At 42.2% G+C, this 15,601-nt stretch overlaps 1 long non-coding RNA gene across 1 annotated transcript; it reads right to left on the reverse strand.

The window, feature by feature from the left end:
- Nucleotides 1–14,667: 14,667 nt before the first annotated feature.
- On the reverse strand, nucleotides 14,668–15,055 carry LOC130070718 (uncharacterized). Its single transcript, XR_008803910.1, has 2 exons — nucleotides 15,005–15,055; nucleotides 14,668–14,973 (listed from the first exon to the last, which is right to left on the reverse strand). It is a non-coding gene; the product is annotated as an uncharacterized LOC130070718 (long non-coding RNA).
- Nucleotides 15,056–15,601: the final 546 nt, after the last annotated feature.

Below are 15,601 nucleotides of genomic sequence, written 5' to 3' on the forward strand. Positions count from 1 at the left end.
TCTGAAAAACAATATACTAAAAGTTCTGTTTTTTCTATTTGTGTAATGGGAAATTCTAAAGTGCTGATGATGACAAATATCAAAAACATACTGTCTGCATTTTGTCATGATATATTGAGCAATCAACTGAACTCTTAAAACTTTCCACTTCTTTTTGATGATTCAAGATAGTTTTGCTTATGCCAGTAACAGAGGGAAAAAAGGTGGGGTCTTGCTTTACAAATTGAACCAATCATATTGATAGAACGTTCTATCTTTCTATCCACCTTCTTACAATATGATTGGTTCAATTTGTAAAGCAAGGCCCCACCTTTTTTCCCTCTGTTACTGGCATAAGCAAAACTATCTATAGATAGAGTGTGTGTATTTAACAAACCAATTAATAAAATTATATAAAATCATGTGAAAACTATAAAATATATACAAAAAATAAAAATCCGAAATACAGGCAATTGACCTTCATATAAGTTGGACTTCACGTATCTTTGAAATCAGAAATGAAAGCGTAGCGTAAGTTCTGCCAGGAAGACTTAATTGTTACGTTATTTATTACTTTCTCATCTATCCAATCGCGTTCTAATAAGTGAAGTATAAAAGATCCATACTTACACTCGTCTGAGTTCGCAGATGCTGACGCTTCCACTTACGCTCTCGTTCAGTCGCCAGCCAACAAGTTTCAGGACACGCATGTTTACTATTATCGAGTTCCGACGATGGATATGTCCCGCCGTATCTCCTGCTACACGTCACGGTTCCCGCGCTCAGTGCCGCATCTCCCCGTAGGCACGGCGGTCTTCGGAGAGTTTTTGACCAGCCAAGGCCTCTCATGAGAAGTTCTGCTCCTCTAGGCCTAAAACCCCCTGGGTAACCCATCAGTTTCCATTTTACGTCATCAAAAGCCTCAACAGCGTCAGCTCAGCCAGAATAATCCGGCAGGAAGAGAACTGCAATGTCATCCTCAAGAACTTGTCCAGCAAAAGAACCTCGCTGTCTGCACGGTGCCATTTATATCCCGCAAATCACCGATCCACCGACATGAATCAACAACTCTGCAAGTCACAAGACGATCTTCTCTCACTGGTTCAAGTTCAAGCTCCACTTCCAAGGCTTTCAAGTCGGCTGTTAATATGTCCCCTCTATCATGATTAAACGTCATCCAGGTAAGTATTTCTCCGTTGCTTCCTACACCAGCGGCAGAGTTCAAATTGGTGTCCACGGTGACGTGGCGTGTTCCCTTTCAGTCGCTCACGTTCGACGTAGTCGACGTGTCGACTGATTAGGATCACGCTTAGAGAGCCTGTCATCTTCGAGTACTATTAAAACGAGCCAATGTAATTGGCGTGCGTGAAATGCATTACACACTCCGCCCCCGCGGTGCGGGTATAAAGACGGAAGTGGATGCACGCACTAGTGGTCTTTCGCTTCGGAGCCAATCGTATGATGTCTCTGAAGAGTGCTGTTGTTTACAACGAGCGAGTGTGTCGGTGTTCTTCTGGAAAACTCTCCCAGTGCTGGTGGTTTCTACAGCGCGAGTGCAGCGGTGATCACGAGCTTTGATCTCTCAACTGCTGTTTTAACAGCAACAAATTTCAAAAGGTTTGTGTGTGTTGACGGCTGGTTAGAGGGCGGAAAAGTGAGTGCTTCACTGTTTCAGTTCACTGTTCAGTGTTGCCGCGGCCATTCCCCTGTGTGCTCCGAAATATCTCTGGATACATGATATCGTCTATTGGCGCAATCCAGGGGTTTATCGCAGATATTTTACACGTATAGTGTGAGCAGTGAAGTCGCAGCTCGATGATCGAACCGTGTAGTGTGAGCACATAAATCCTGAACTTTGGCTTTACATCGCATGCGATTTACTCGTTCAGTGTGAGTAGGTAGCGTGCTGAAATCGCACAGACATCGCATAGTGTATGCCCGCCTTAAGCAGATCGTTTTTGTCTATCCCTTTGGTTGTGGTAGGGCTGCTGCTCCTGGCACAGGGGTCGGAGTTTCAACAGCTCGTTTTGCTGCTTCGATTACCTCTCACCGACAATTTAAAAACTTTTTGCTTTGTTCAACCGGAATCATACAAAATGGAGACTCAAGAAGTGTCAACATATAGACAATATTCCGAATTGTCGTTGATGAATTATGTAGCTCATGCATAGCTATCTCTCTGAATAGCTTATTCTGTCTCGATAATCTATTAATCATATCCCGTGGGCAGGATTCATGTAAAATTAGGGTTGTTATGCACTAACCCAGGAGGAATGTCGTTTAGCTCCTCTCAGCGCTGTTGTAGTCTTTAAAAAGCAATTCCTTTAATGAAATTCTCCCATTGCTTGAACTTTGAGTTTGTAACCTTTCAGATGTTGGTTATGCTTAAACGGCAACATTACACACTAAGTAAGTTATAATAGCAAAATCCATCCAACCCCCTTTATTACCTCCGGTCCGCAATGGTCTCTTTTCCTATTGTTATATTCAGATTGTAGCTGTGTCTGTTACAGCGTTCATGGCTCATGCATCCGGGGGATTCACTCCATGAGCTAAATACTCAGATTTTCCCCATGGACTTTTCTGATTTAAGTTTTTCACCTAATTCTTTACTCGCTTCTTAAGAACTCTAAGGATGACTCTCAAGGCTCTGTATCATATTATCAATTTATAAATTAGTAATAAATTCTGTCCCTTCTCATCTATGATTAAATTCCCCTCTATTTGTCCTAACTAACGGAGCACTCCTCTCTAAGCCTGGTTCAGGACTCATCAGTTTCTGTCCTCAAAAGCCGCAGTCTATTTCCCTCCCAGTACACTGGTCATTCCTTCAGGATCGGGGCAGCCACTACAGCAGCTGATGGTGGCATTTCTACTTCAGCTATAAGATCCTGGGCAGATGGTCTTCATCTACATTAGTCATACATAAGACCTGATTCAAAAGCTCAGCAAGCTCTCCAGTAACGGTTCAGGTAAATACCTATGCAACTACTGGTGGTGGTGTCATGCGTTATCTATCTGGCGATAGTCTCAGCTTGAATAATTCATCCTTGCGCCTATCATTGGCAATACGGCTCTTAGGGGCCTGGCTTCGCGCAGCCTAGTGGCTCTTTCTACCGGCTCAGCGATTTAGTGTTTAGTTTGATAGTTGGAGTTTCGTGAGCCGGCCGCCGAACTCCATTTGAAAAAATGGCCATTTAACATAAAGATGACTGGTGATGAATGTCTTGTTAACCAGCTAGCTAGTCATTTAAGTTACATTTTTACCTAAATAAGTCCACATTTAACCACAAAATAGTTGTTGAATCAAACAGTCGCCCCTACCATTACTTTATTCTTTAAAATATCATCATGTTTCTCATCCTGAAGGCTTATTTCAATTTGTGTATTTTTATTGGGGAGATCTTCATGACTTTAGGCTTAACGTTAGAGGCTGTACTTCTGTGCTTTCATCGCCTTTCTTTCTTTTTTTTTTTTCTTTTTTTTCAAAGACTACATGGAATAATAATTTGTCTGATATGGTTTTCCACAAAATAAGTTGTTATATCATTAAAATCATTAAAATGACATTAACTCCCTTTCCCTCTTTAAAAAATCCAGGATCTATGTAAATATTTTGCATGAATTCATTTCATTTTTGAATGAAATGGGCGGCAGTGGCTCAGTGGTTCATGTGGGTTGTCTACAAACCGGAAGGTTGGTGGTTCAATCCTCGGTTCCACCTGGCCAAATGTCGAGGTGTCCATGAGCAAGACACCTAACCCCAGCTGCTCCCGACGAGCTGGATGGCGCCTTGCATGGCTGCCGTCGCCCGTCGGTGTATGAATGGGTGAATGTGAGGCAAATTGTAAAGCGCTTTGGTGGCCATTGGGTCTGTGAAAGCGCTATATAAATGCAGTCCATTTACCATTTTTCACACAGGGATGATTTTCATCTGTACAAATGTGAAACTGAAAGGCACTTCTCATATCTAAAACTTTGTGTTTTTTCCTTAGGTGCCGCCAAATGAGATGGCAGTGTAAAGTCTGTGGATTCAGAGCGACAACAAGGGGTGATCTTCTGCAGCATTACAGACTACAGCACAGGACGTTTGAGATTGGAAATTCGGTACCTTGTCTCGATTATTATTGTCCATGCTCCTTTAAAATGTTAAGTGCCCTCCGCACACATTTGTCAAGATATCATGCAGAGAATGAAACTAAGGGGCCAGGAGTAGTCCTCTCTTTCACATGTGTTACTTGCTCAGCTAAATATCCCACTGAAAAAGAATATGAAAAGAAAACACCTCGGCAGTCACCTAAGGAGTCATGAAACTGTAGAGTGTGTTTTTGTTGGATGTACATTTAAGACCAATATATATGGAACATTTTTTATGCACAAAAGCAGAAAGCACAACCCTCATTCACTTGAAGACTTAAAGCCAGATGTCATTGGTGAACACCAAACTTTACCAAATGAAACTGATCCTTTAGTCCCAGGTGATAGTGATCATGATGATACCAGTATAAATCCTCCAGTGGATATATCAAATGAAATTCACCAAAGAATTGGCTCACTTCTCTTGAAGTTGGAAAGTGTGCACAACGTTTCTGGTAAATGTATTGATGATTTGGTGGAGGAGCTTCATTTTATATATACCACTTCTGCTCCAGTAATCCGTCAGCTTGTCGATGCAAGTTTGAAAAAGTATAATTGTGCTGTGGAGGAGGACATTGTTAATGAATTGGTGGTGTAAATATGCAAGTCACACCCTACAAGCAAGGCACTGGGACAAGATGGGCCCTTTGGTTCTGTGTATAAGAGAAGACAGTATTTCAAGAGACAGTTTGAATTTATCCAGCCAGTAGAGTATATTCTTGATTCGCAGGAGAATCTCAGCTTTCAATATGTGCCCCTTCTTCAGACCTTGGAGCATATATTGACCAATAAGGATATTGCACATGAGGTTTTGAAAAAAAAAAGTTCATCCACTCAGTATGAATCATTTCAAGATGGGAAGAATTTCAAACAAAATCCTTTTTTTGCTGTAGATGAACCAAGAATAGCGTTAATTCTCTATGCTGATGATTTTGAGGTTTGCAACCCTTTAGGGACATCACGTAAGAAACACAAGATCACTGCAATTTATTGGATCCTGGCAAATGTACCACCTGGACTGCGCTCTACTCTTTCTGCAATAAACTTGGCCATTCTCTGCAAAGCCGTTGATGTCAAAAGATTCAGCTATGACATTGTTTTAGAGCCTCTCTTGAAAGATCTGTCTGTCTTGGAACAAGAAGGAGTTTTTGTTGCCTGTGCTGGAAAGAACATAAAAGGCACAGTATATTGTGTGGCAGCAGACAATCTTGGTGCACACTCTCTTGGTGGACTTGTTGAAAACTTCACTGGTCCTTACATTTGCAGGTTCTGCTTAGGATCTCAATCTGAATACTCTCAAAAGGAGGTACGCTGTGGGGAATTTCCACCCCGGACTGAGGAAACCCATACCTTGCATCTCAAAACTGTAGAAGATGACCCCACCTTGCCTCATTGCTATGGAGTCAAGAAAGCTTGCCCACTGACTAAGAAGCTGAGTCACTTCAGTTTTGTTAGAGGTTACCCTCCTGACATACTCCACGACCTATTTGAAGGCATTGTCCCTAAAGAATTAGCACACTGTCTGAATACTTTCATTAAGAACAAATACTTCACATTATCAGAAGTTAATGACTTAATAAAGCAATTTCCGTTTAAGTTTACAGACAATCTTGACCGCCCTCAGTCCATCCCAGTAAATTTTGGTAGTCGTGGTACTATAGGAGGAAATGCTCATGAGAACTGGGCACTCATAAGGTCACTGCCACTAATCATTGGCCCAAGGATACCCTCTGATGATCCAGCGTGGCAAATTCTCAAGACCCTTAAGGACATTGTAGAGCTCTCTGTGGCCCCTCTACACTCCGTTGAAAGTGTTGCTTATCTTGACCAAAAAATATCTGAGCATCGTCATAGACTGCAAGAAGTTTTCCCTCATTTAAGATTGACACCCAAACACCATTTTTTGGAGCACTATCCTGCGCTCATAGAAGCCTTTGGTCCTCTAGTTGGACTGTGGACTATGCGCTTTGAGGCCAAGCATAAATTCTTCAAGCGTGTTGTGAGGTTCTCAAGCAATTTCAAGAATGTCTTGCTGTCACTTTCAACAAAACATCAGCTGATGATGGCTTACAATTGGCAAATAAATGTGGCTAAGCCTGCCCTGGTAATCAGTAAAGTGTCATCTTTGCCTTTGGAAGAACTACATGTTGACATCCAGGAGTCTGTAAAGAAACTGTTCCCTCAGCTAACAAGTGTACAGTTGTCAAACACTGTGACATACCATGGAACAAGGTATTCAGCTGGGATGATCTTGACGTATGGTTCTACAGGAGGGCTCCCAGATTTTGTAGAGATCATACAGATGTTGATCTTGGAAAGCAGTTTTTACTTCATTGTCAAGAAACTTAATGCTTGGTACCTGGAGCACCTCAGATCTTTTCTGTTGGAAACCTGTAAGGCAGTGTTGTAGTCGAGTCACCAACTGTCGAGTCCGAGTCGAGTCTCGAGTCCCAGTGTTCGAGTCCGAGTCCAAGTCCGAGTCACCAAAGAAGAGTCCGAGTCGAGTCACCATTACCTGAGTTCAAGTCCGAGTCGAGTCTCGAGTCCCGTGTTCGAGTCCGAGTCGAAATTATATACACTTAAGCCAAATCAAGCAACATTTTTCAGGCACTCTTTCTTGCAGCTAGAAATGTGTATGATATCACTAGAATTGCCTTTGACCTAATCAAATCATTGTCAACTAGCTGTGGCACGATTATTTATTTAATTGTTTAAATACATTTTTGGATGATCAGTCAACTGGAATGGATAAAGAAAACAAAAAAGAAAGCCTAATTGGACAGAGGAGGAGAAATGCATTCTTCTTGACGAATATGGTAAAAGAAAAACAATTTTGAAATTTTGAAAAGCAAACTAAATCCCAATGTAACTGCGGCAAAAACCCCCCAGAAAATACAGTGCTATAAGCAGTTGTAACTCCGCAGAAAAAGAGTGGTTGCGATGTGTGACATAGTCAAGGTCGCCGTCTAGTTTGTTGGCTAAAATAAACATAATTGTGTTATATTGTATGATAAACGGGATTAAGCCCTGAGCGCGTCCGATTTTGGCTCAGCGCCAGCCATAGCACGAAAGCACAGTTTAAATCTGGTACCTTTAAATGTCACGTCACTGTACATTCGCTCCTTAGTGGTCAGCTCAGCTGCTGCAAAGTGTGCCAAAATCGAAATTGCTGATTAGATGTAGAGGAACTTATCTAGTGTTAAATGAGTGTTACGTTAACTCTCTCACGAGAATGCAGCGTAAAGTGAGTGACGTCAGTGAGTGTGTTGTCAAGCAAGGAGAGCGAGCGGTAGCAGTGTCTGTGAGGGAAAAAATAGATCACGGCCGGTCTTGGACCCCGAAACAGGAAAAGTGTGACATCTTATATCAATTTTTTATAACCTATTTAGTCAGAAACAATGTCATTCATTTGATGAATGCTCAAGTCCGATTTTATATATTCTCGAGTCCGAGTCCAAGTATAGTCATCAGTCCGCGAGTCCGAGTCGAGTCACGAGTCCAGAGCATGGAGTCTCGAGTCGGACTCGAGTCCAGAGAATAAGGACTCGAGTCGGACTCGAGTCCGAGTCCAGGACTCAAGTACTCCATCACTGCTGTAAGGAAGTGAATCTTGTTCATTACCTCAGCATTCAAGATGTCTATCCACTTGCTGCTTACAGAGTTGCAGGAATGCGTGTGGTTACACTGAAACGTCACATTTGTTGTACATAGTAGATTCTATCTTCTCCCTCTATCATAAACCATATGTTGGTGATTTTTGTGAACTGGCTTATTTCCAAAAAACGGATGCCCACGCATCACTTGTTTTTGAGGGTTTGAGTAATTCTGAGCCTTAATGGAGGTATAACCTATATTTTTTTAAAGATTATTTTCTTTTCACTAGGCCATCTGACATGGATTCATCAATGCTCCGGGTCATCTTTGGTCACAGAATAGAGAAACTGACTCTTCCATCCGGAATACCAGAGACAATGGAGGAGCTGAACTTGGTCATCATGCAGACATTAAGTATCCTTGACGACTTAAGCCTGCAGTATTTAGATCCAGATTTTGATGACTTTTTTACTCTCAACTCCACTGCTCAAATTACCCACAAAGCCACAATTAAGGTTGTGACAATCAAACCAGTTTCACCTCAGAGCAATCCCATGATCCTGCCTCCACAAGTTCCACTGTACAAGACTCCTGTGGCTCATGTGATTCATCATCTGAAAGCTCAGCAATCATGTCACCAAGCAGCAGCCTACAAAAGAAACCATGGCCAACTGAATTTATTATTCCACGATTCTCTGTTGAAACCGAAATGATTCTTGAAAGAGCCAATGAAGTTTACAGAAAAGAGGGCACAGTGCTGACTATGCCAAACATCAAGTCAGACATACTTGAAAAGCTAGCTCAGTCCATTTATACATACACTCCCTATCCATCACTCCAGAATCGTCTTTCTGTCGCTGAAGCACTGATCAAGGCACACCCATGTCTGAAGGATCCGGGGAGCTCTTCAGGCGTCATTGGATGGCAGAATAGCATTAAATACAAGATGGCTAACTACAGAACAAAATTAAGAGGCCTTGTGTGGCGAGCAGGACGAGGCCGAGTGACGTGAGAGCGGCGCGAGGCCGGTGGCGTGAGTGGTAATGAGCGACACCTGTGAGACGCACCGGTCTCGCATCTCTCACGGAGGAGCGGAAGCATAAAGGAGGAGCGACGACGGTGAAGATCGAGAGAGGAACAGGCCTTGTTTTATGTTGTGTTTTGTTTCTGTGGACAGCAGTCGTCCGTGAGGGGCTGCTGGCTTTACTTTCATTTTGTATTTGTTTATTTTATTATTAAAGTGTTGAATGTTCACCGGTTCCCGCCTCCTTCTTCCCATAACATCTGAACCCCGTTACATTGGTGCCAAAACCCGGGAGGAAGGAGGGACACGCTGTCGGAGAGCCCTCGCTGCTGAGGGGGATCGCGGTGCTGAGGAGGTCGGGTAGCACGAGGGAGCCATGGCCGCCGATTGTTGCCCGAGGCGATGGTGCTGGAGCGATGTAACAGCAGGTGGGACAGGGACCTCGCTGCCGTGCTCCTGGGTCGAGGAGGGGTGCCTGCTGTCCGAGAGGGAGCGGAGGAGTCGCTCTCCGTTCGCCGTTGGCCGGAGCCTGTTGCCGTCGGCCTTGATGGGGGCGGAGCAGGGAACGGAGGACTCGCTGCCGGCTGCCCTCGACCGGAGGAGCCATCGCCGTCCGCCAGGAGACGGAGGAGTGTCGAACCTTTCCCCAACGGATGTCCAGTACCATCGCATGGCACCGCGAGTGAGTCTCTCAGCTGGCTGAGGACCGAGCGGCAGTGTGTCCGGGAACCGGACCATGAATTATTTTTTTTTCTCCTCTCTCCCCTCTCTCGTATCTGTCGCTCCTCATGCTTCCGTCTCCTGTTCTCTCGCCTCGTCTATCCATACCCCCAGGTGCCGCGGCCACCGTGATCGGTTCCCCCGGAGGGGGGGGAGTAGAGCTCAGTCTCGTGGGTACCCCCCGGCCTTCGAGGGGCGATGGGGGTATGTGGTGAGCAGGACGAGGCCGAGTGACGTGAGAGCGGCGCGAGGCCGGTGGCGTGAGTGGTAATGAGCGACACCTGTGGGACGCACCGGTCTCGCATCTCTCACGGAGGAGCGGAAGCATAAAGGAGGAGCGACGACGGTGAAGATCGAGAGAGGAACAGGCCTTATTTTATGTTGTGTTTTGTTTCTGTGGCCAGCAGTCGTCCGTGAGGGGCTGCTGGCTTTACTTTCATTTTGTATTTGTTTATTTTATTATTAAAGTGTTGAATGTTCACCGGTTCCCGCCTCCTTCTTCCCATAACATCTGAACCCCGTTACACCTTGGTATTCCAGATGTCACATGCAATGCTCTAAAACATAAATGCCCAGATGACAGGAAGTCTGCAAAAAATGTGAAAAAGGCAAAAAGAGCAGAGGTCAATTATCTGCCACCCTACCCAGCTGGTGAAAATGAGCAGAGCTTGGAGATAGTAAGGGAAGAGCTGGTCTCAGAGTCAAAAAAGAAGAACAATGAAAATATAGTCAAAGACAAAATGAGCAAAACATTTGCCCTCAGACGACATGAATTCATCAATCGGTGTCCAACTGTTCAAGCCATGAAGGATCGCTGGCCTGCCCTGTTTGAGCCTTCTCAAGTAAGTTGGAATTTGTAATTCCTGTTAAGAGACAATGAAAATGTGAAAACGACGACCCTGTAAGGGATTGCTTCCAACTAATTTTGTCAAATTTACTTATAATTTATAATTTGTCTAACGTTTTTTTTTTTCACAAAAAGTTTAAATTATGTCATTAAAATCCTTAAAATTACATCTAACTCTCCCTCATTCAAAATTCCAGAATGGTTAAATATGCAAATATTGTGGAGGGATACTTCAAGTACTCTGACAGTGGCAAAAAGTATTGAATGTTAGACAATTTATACGAAAGAGGTTTAATAGGCTAAGAACTGATGTGATACCTTTGTCTCTTTTGTTGCCTTTGTGTTTCAGATCAATGCAGAATTTCAAAGAACAACTACTGTACTTCTGGAACCGAAATTTATGTCTGCGTTAGACCGTCACACTCCCAAACTACTGACACTATTTCGTGCCAAAGGTGGAGCACTTGGAAGAAGACTGGAGATCATAAGGGAACTGCTGGAGGTACAGTAATTTTCAAAATTCGAAGTAGCTTTGTCCAATAATATTTCCAAATTATATGAATAAGGTCAAACTGAATGATAGACCGTTGTCCTCCAGAAACTTGCTGCTGCCCTATTTTAGAAATGGAAAAACTAATAACAGCTCATGCCTTTAAGATGCTGTATTTTTATTTTTTTACAAATTGAGGCAATTTTATTTGTATAGCCCAGTTTACAAACATTTTGTGTCAAAGGGCTTTACATAGCATCATGACAACAGCCTCTGCACTTAGGCCCTCACATTGACTGTGGAAAAACTCCCAAGAAAACCCTTTTTAATACCTCCAATCGCTCACTGTGAATCCTCCGGAGAATTCACTGTTGTATTCGCACATGTGGTAATTCAGACATGAGACAGACTTTGTACTATAGAGCTGTCTGGGTTAAATCCATTTAATATTAGATTTGAACATTTGTGCTTACACATTCATCTCCTTCAGGTGATGACTTTATAATTTCAGGCTTGCAGTGCATGTGTGGAAGGGGCTAATGGATAATCACGAAATCATATACAGTACATTTTCTACTTTGAAGCCATTATGAAGTTCTGCCTTGTGGTCTGACGAAGCTTTATACATTAGTATAAAGCAGGCATGTAAAGTACGATCAGAATTAATAGGTGTCATGCGTTTACATTTCTAAATTTCAAAAACATTTTGAGATTTATTTATTTTTTTTGTGATTGATTAATCAGTTGTTGCATTCCTCCCCAGGACTCAGTGCACTCTTCGATTGAGAGGACCAGAGAGGTTGTTCTTCGTTGTCTTATAGAATACCTTGGAGAACAAGGGGGACATCTTATCAAAGAATTCAATGTAGGTGAACTTAATTTGCATTACCTTAATTCAAGGACCATATTTCCTTAAAGGAACACGCCGACTTTTTGGGACTTTAGCTTATTCACCGTATCTCCCAGAGTTAGATAAGTCCATACATACCCTTTTCATCTCCGTGCGTCCCGTAACTCTGTCTGACGCACACACCGCTAGCCTAGCTTAGCACAAAGACTGGATGTAAATGGCTCCAGCTAGCATACTGCTCCCAATAAGTGACAACATAACGCCAACATTTTCCTATTTATATGTTATGATTTGTATAGTCACAGTGTGTACAAATATCAAGGTCATATGAGACAGCCATCTTTTAACCGTATACATACTGGGAACTATATTCTCAGAAGGCGAAGCACTGCTACTTGGGCGGAGCGATTAGTGCAACACTCTGAGTGAACTCTCTGTTATTCACCACGGGGCTTCTCTGAGACGCCGGACTGGATCAGGCAAGCAACAGCGCGCGAGAGAGACCGTGTGTGTGTGTGTGTCCGAATGTGTGTGTGTGTGTGTGTGTCTGTCGAATGCACGCGCGAGAGAGACCGAATGTGAGTGTGTGTGTGTGTGTGTCCCCGAGCATTAGTAATTGGTACACATAGTAATATATAATTACTAGACACATTCGGTCTCTCTCGAGCACTGTCGCTCACTCAATAGCTGCAGCTATAATGCACGTAGGTGATTTTGAATTAATAAATGTCGATACACAATTGTTAGCTGCGCGAGCGAGCGACAGTGCTCGAGAGAGACCGAATGTGTCTAATAATTATATATTACTACTGTATGTGTACCAATTACTAATGTTCGGACACACACACGCACACACACACACACACACTCGGTCTCTCTTGGGCGTGCAGACACATTCGGACACACACACCCCAGTCAGCAAATTTCCTTTGGCAAACATGTGGGCCAGATAAACAGCTGAGCTGTGGCCCAGATTAGTTTGTGTTTGCCGGCCCAGATATGGCCCACATCTCCTTTGCCAGAACTGAACCAAAGCAGTGCCATAAGTCCACCAAGCATGAGCCAAATATAATTTTATGTGGCCCAAATATGGCACACTTCTTCGTTGCCAGAACTGAACCAAAGGAATGCCATAACTCCACCAAGCATAAGCCAAATAATACAATTTAATGTGGCCCATATGTGAGCCTTATATGCAATTTTAGTATGGTTGAGTTCTGTTAAAATCTAATGGCCCTTATGTGGCCCACATGCAGCTGACAGTATGTAAAAGTCTTATTAACTCAAAGGTAAATGAAACACTCAACAACAAATGTATTCAAAACAATTTACTTTTGACATGTTTAAAAAATTACAGCTTTAAGAATAAATATAACATTTAAGATAACAGCTACTAACAACAGCTACTCAGTTGTGCTTAATAATTTAAGTGGAATTCAGTTGAAAACATTAAGAATAAATATTAATAATATAAATAACATTCAAAGAGTCTTAGACTAATGCTTTGTTTACACCAAAATTCATGTTTTAAAGCATATATTAATCGTTATGTTCAACTCTGAGAGTAAAAAAAAACAGAAAAATAAATAAATAAAAGTAACTTGTACAGAGAACTTTAAAGAGAAATTGGTAAAGTTAAAGAAACTTGAAAGGTAAGTTGAGATGTGTGTTAATGTACAGGGACGTCTCTAATGAGGGTCGGCAATGTGTTGTTGGGCCTCGCGTTTCTTCAATCGCTCCCTTCTCCCCCCCTCTCGGTCTCCAGCGAGGTGCAGCCATTTAATGATGTTGAATTCAATGTCTTTATTTGATGCTTTTCCAGTAAGGGGGTTTTGCCTGACTGCACCTGCAATAAAGATGAATTTAAATAATGTTAGCAGCAATACAACCTGGAAGCTAGAGCTGGAGAATAATGGGGGAAAAAAAAATCATAAAATATAAATTATTTCCTTTAATATTTTAATTCCAATTATTAACCACCTCTGATTGACCACTGTGTATATATATATATATATATATATATATATATATATATATATATATCCAGTATATTTTCAAAAGGAATTGCAAAATGTGGGCCATAATAATACCATAATTTCTTAAGACAAATTATTTAAATTTTGTTTATAGAATATATTTTTAGAATACTTTTTCAGCAACCAGTTAAACACTGCATGTATTCTGCTTTAAAAAAGACATGCACACTTTAATGTAAAAACACACCAACACAGATAACATAAATGTCACGTTTAAGTCCAAAGACTCAAATAGAAGTGTTTTTACGAACACAATATAAACTCAAACACCATGTGAGACAAGCACAAACGCACAAACAGCCAAGTACTAAATGCAAGGAGGAACTTAAATACACAGTGATAATGAACTAAATACAGATAGGTGTAGGCATGCGCTGGTATGAGACTTTGACAGTATGATAATCTCAAGCAAAACTATTGTGATTACAGCTTTAAAATAAATAAAAAGATAACTATGCAAAAAAACAACAACTTATAAATAAAAAAAATGCAGTCACTTAAAGATGAACTGAACTGAAAAAAAATCGACGTTGAAAACGTGTTATGGCAATTAAAAGTAAATTACACTAAACATTTTAATAAAAAATTAATATAGCTTTTTTTAAGCAACACAAAAATTGCGTTTGTTAGCGCTGGCAATTTCGATGACGTCACTGGCATGGTAGGACCCGCGAAGCTGCATAGACAACAGCTGCAGGTCCTAATACACAGACGAAAATGAGCACTTTTAACGGCATGGGTTACGCATTTGAGCCCGTGAGGGACAGGCCGGTAGTATCTGACGACCACCACATGGAGGATCAGTTTCAGGCTCCACTTACAGTACAGGATCGTTTGGGGGGAAGTGACTGTGGGCGCGGGTGCTGCTGGAGCATGGACACTGCACCGGAGTCAATCTGTTGCAGAGAGGTCAACCTGGAACATTTATTGATCGGCGAAAAATGCATCACCGTCCACCGTTCATTTCAGATGCTGTGCGGTGAGAGAAACCAGTCCCTCCAGAAAAATGCGATTATGCGATCGCTGAATTCAATGCATAATCAGCCAAAGTCCGCATATTCATGCGGGGGCCGCATTTTTTCCAATACGCCGCACTTTCGCCGCATAAATTGCCGATTTCCGTGCAAAATATGCAAGGTTTGCATGATTTCATAATCCTCGCATTTTCGTTGCAAAAACGTCACATATATCTTAGCAGAAAGTTGAAAAATGTTGTGTTTGCTTCACACAAGAGCAGCCATTTCCCCCTGTTTCCATGGGAACGTTATGAAGTGACGCAATTACGCGACGGGATAGCTCACAGCTGAAGTTATTACAGAGGCCAGACAGACTCACGGAGGCGATTGACATCGACAAATCGAACTCGTATAAGTGTCAGCTCTTAAAGGGGCCACACCTTATTTCCACTCGTTACAGTCTGAAATAAAACAAGATGAGAAATTAAATATTCCCAGCACTATACATCACAATATTTCTGTGATGTGTATGCTTGCTTATCAAAGGAAGTAATAAGAAATGACTCTTTACATTAAGGTAGTAGCCTAGTGAGAACAGGGTGTTGGGGGAATCACTTTTTTTCTCTTTTTCATCAAACCGCCGTTTTTGCAAGCTCCCGCAATTTCATCGCATAAATATCCCGCATATTCCATCGCATTTTTAAAGAAAACGGGCCGCATAATCAAGGATTTTTGCCCGCAACAATCACAAAAAAACTATAAAATAAAAATGACTTCTAAAAAAGGTTCTTACCAATGACAACTTCCTTTAAGACCAGGCTGTGGACACCAATCTTCCCATTAACTCCTCTCCAATTCATAACACGTGCAACAGCAGTTGTAAAAGTGGCTTTCAGCACTCTCCACACGGTGTCTTTCAGGTCAAAGCCACCAACCAGACCCAGAAAGGTAGTCTCCGAAAAAAAAAA

The sequence above is a fragment of the Rhinichthys klamathensis genome, unplaced genomic scaffold, assembly GCF_029890125.1.
Source record: "Rhinichthys klamathensis goyatoka isolate OS25496 unplaced genomic scaffold, OSU_Roscu_1.1 h1tg000018l_1, whole genome shotgun sequence".
Lineage (NCBI taxonomy): Eukaryota > Metazoa > Chordata > Actinopteri > Cypriniformes > Leuciscidae > Rhinichthys > Rhinichthys klamathensis.